Here is a 3,688-nt window from a genome sequence, read left to right as displayed (position 1 = left end):
ACCCATCTGTGCCTAGAGAAACACCCCGGGGTCTAGGAGGGCTGACTAGGGAGCACAAGCTGGGGAGAGTGGGGCAGGCCTATCCACCTGGAGGGTGGGAGGGATGTGGGCGGTTTGCCTAGTAGTCAGATCAAGGGAATGGGAGCCAGGATGCCTGGGTTCTTTTCCTGGCTCTGGGAGAGGATTGAGTCGGCTCTGGTTACAGTGATTAGCTAGTAATTGGAGTGGGAGAGTAGGAGTCAGGACTCCTGGGTTCTCTTCCCAGCTCTGGCCCTGCCTCTGTTTCTCCCATTGGCAGAAGGGAGAGACCACCGGCTGCCCAGGGCCTCTGTTAATATTTGTCAGGTGCTGCTGATCCTTGGCTAGAGGTGTGAGGTGCTGGTTGGTGGGTGGGTCCGTGCAGCAGCCCCCCCCAGTGCTGTGAGAATTGGCTGGATGCTCTGGTGGCTGGCAAGTGGGGGCCGAGCTTTGGCACCCTTCCCAGTGGCGCTTTGCCAGGGCCCGGGTCTGGCAAGCTTAACGCCACTGTTTGAGGCTTTGAGCTAATTGCCATCAGATGCCTGCAAGGTGAGCAGCCTTTGCATTAGGTCAAAGGCAGGCACCTGGGGTTGGGAGCCAGGACTCCTGGGTTCTATCGTCAGCTGTTAAAGTGGAGTGGAGGTGGGGCTAGAAACCAGAACTCCTGGGTTCCATGCCTGACTCTGCCAGACTTCCTTCACGTTCTTTTTTCCGTGCCTCAGTTTCCCATCTGCAAAGGGGGCTACACCCCCCCTTCCCTTACAGTGCGGGGGGTCACATTTGTAAATCGCTCTGTGCTTCGGCATGGACAGCGCTCCAGAATTCCTGTTATAATCGCCCCAGACGTTCCGGCAACGGTTGCAGCAGAAATTCTCTGCGGGCTTTGGCCACGTCGGGTTTTGTGTGGTACTAACGTTCCCCAGCCGCACGTCGTGACGGTTACCTGGGGCAGACACGCTTGGCTTGTGTGTATTGCTAGGGGAGCGGGTACCATGCAGACGTGTGGTTCAGGGAATTACTTGCATGTCCTCAGTAGCTCTTTGCTAATCCCCGCTCGGTTAAACCAAACGGCACCGTCGGTCTCTCCCCACCTCTGGGACGCTTGTGCCTGGAAAGTTCTGCCTCTCTAGGGGCCGGATCTGGACCCCATTGACCAAAGCATCCGAGCACCTCACTGCCTCTAATGCATTTAGCCTCACGGCGAGGTCGGGCCATGCCACTGGACCACGTCCTCCCAGGTATTTAGGCTCTTGACTACCGTTATTGCCAGGGTACAGATGGGAAACTGAGGCAAAGGAGGTGTCTCCATAGCAGACTGAGGCCGGGCTCAGGTTCGAGTCCCGCTTCTGTCAGTCGCAGGACGGCTGTGTCAATGCAGGGCCTTGACTCCAGGTTAGCACCCTACCCCCTTCTCTCTGGTGCTTTACGCTTACGGGCCAGCCAAACCTTGGGCAGAGGGGCTAGCATCCCACAAACAGGGCTGAAAAGGTGTCTAGGCCCTTGGTACTGCAGGGGAAATCACAGCCCCAGACTCTTGTTGGAACTTGAGATAATTATTTGCCAATTAACAGCTTTGTAAATATGGAATCCAGACATCCCCACGCACAGGTTTGCTTCAGGCAGGGAATCAATGATTGAGTTTTACCCTTAGCTTGCATGGCCAAGCCACGGGTTAGTTGTTTGTTCATCTTCTGGCTGATCTGAGGCGGGGGTCTCCTGGTTACTAGTGCAAGAGTGTGTGTGTGTGTGTATGTACATGCACGTGTTTGCGTGTGCACGTAGGGAGCAATCGTGCTCGGGCAGGGCGCTGGCCTCGTCTGCAGCTTCCCCGCTCAGCGCCGGATGGGGTGGAACGTACGAGAATCGCAGCCGTGCCGGGCACATTCCTCTCTCTCCTCGCCGCGTCCCTGTCCCAAGATCTCCAGGTCGAAGGTGACCGACAGCCCCGCTGGCAGCCCAGTTTGTTTCCTTGCCTCGGAGGTGCTGGTTGCGGGAGAGCTGGGTTCGGGTCTGTGCGCAGGGCTGAATAAGAACGGAGGGCGGTTTGCTGCTGCGTCGTGAGCACCTCCTGCTGTGGGGTTACGTCCCTCAGCCAGCCAGGTCCCAAAGGGGCACCTGCCTTGGGTGAGCGCAGGCTCCTGGCTGGTGATTAGTGCTGGGGTCAGTGATGGAGCTGAGCTGGGCTGGTGAGAGGCTGCCGTGAACATCACGCGTCCTCCCAGCCCTTTGCACCCACCTGACCTGAGAGAAGCCTCAGGCCTTTTCTCCAGCCCTCGCCACGGCTGCCTGGTGCTGGACCTCGCTGTCCCTGGCCTGTAGGACGCAGCCGGGCCATATTGCTCCAGAGAGGTGGGCAGCTAGACAGCCCTGAGCCCGCTGGGAGCCTCCCTCCATGCCCCCTGGGCTCTGCCCCCAGCCATGTGTGTCAGCCCTGCTCCACAGGGCAGGCCAAATCTGGGGCTGGCTTTGATTTGCCCACTTCTAGGGCTCTGCCACAGCCGCCATCACCCCAGTAATGCACCGCGCCAGCGTTAATATCGTCCTCCGGGCAACCCCCCAGACAGCTGGGCAGTGCTGTTACCCCCCCGCCCACACACACACACGGGCAACTGAGGCCCAAAGACAGCAGATCTCACATCTATTGAAATCAACTCTTGTGTGGATCTAGGCTTAAGTGCAGTCAGTAGCAGAGCAGAGGGACTTGACCCCATGGCTCCGGCATTCCTATGAACACCCTAACCACTGGGCAACCCTGCTTCTCGCCTTCCACCTCCACCCTCAGCTCGTCCTGTGCTGCTGAGTGGTGAACGGGGCTGGCTCCCGGCCTGGCTGCGGCGGTGGGGGAGGGCTCGCCGGGGTGGGACTCTGACCCTGACAGCCCGTCTCCCCTGACTCGGGAGACATCTTGGGCCAGGCTCCGGCCCGTTCCTTTAAGGAAGCCGGCTGCTGCTCGGGAATCTCTTGATCCGCTTCTCCCTTGGGCAGCATCATGGCGGCGAGGGCCCTGCTGGTTTGCTGAGCGAGGGGCAGAACAGAAGCTGAGCTGGGTGCTAACCCAGGCAGGGGGGTTACAGCCGGGGAGGGCAGGGGGCAACGAGAGGGCTCAGCTATGGGCACAAGGGAGCAGCCTCAGGACTAGGCTCTTACAGCCCTGCCCTTCTATGGCCTCATGGGCATAGGGCTCAGTGCCATAGGGCCCAGGGCCCCACCCTGCTGAGGTGGTCTCAGATCCCTCCAGCTGAGCCGGGCCTGGCCTGGGCAATCACCACAGAGGAGACTTGGAGGGGTGCATGCAGGGGGCTTTCCCCTCTGCGGCAGTGCTAGCCCTGGTGCACCGTGTGGCACTAGGGGGTGCTGTGGTGCAGGGGGCGAGGTGGGAGGCTCTGCAGGGGGCATCGCCCCCTTGTGTTGACCCTGACCCCAATACCCCGGGGCTGTGCTGCAAACAGAGCCTTCTTTTCGCTGCGATGTAAAACTGACGCCCATCACAGGTAGGCGGGGTGGGGGGGGAGGGGGTTAGCCCTGGGATCCAGCTCATATCCCCATTTGGGCCATCACGTCCTGCCTCCCTCAGACTCCCCCAGTGCTGTCCACAGCTATTTGGAGCATCACACTCCACCCCTGAGCTAGCCGCACTCCAGTGCAGTGCGAGGAGGCGCTGTGCTGCAGG

The sequence above is a fragment of the Terrapene carolina genome, unplaced genomic scaffold, assembly GCF_002925995.2.
Source record: "Terrapene carolina triunguis isolate 2854851 unplaced genomic scaffold, T_m_triunguis-2.0 Scaffold675, whole genome shotgun sequence".
Classification (NCBI taxonomy): domain Eukaryota; kingdom Metazoa; phylum Chordata; order Testudines; family Emydidae; genus Terrapene; species Terrapene triunguis.
Note: the sequence above shows the minus strand (reverse complement) of the source record.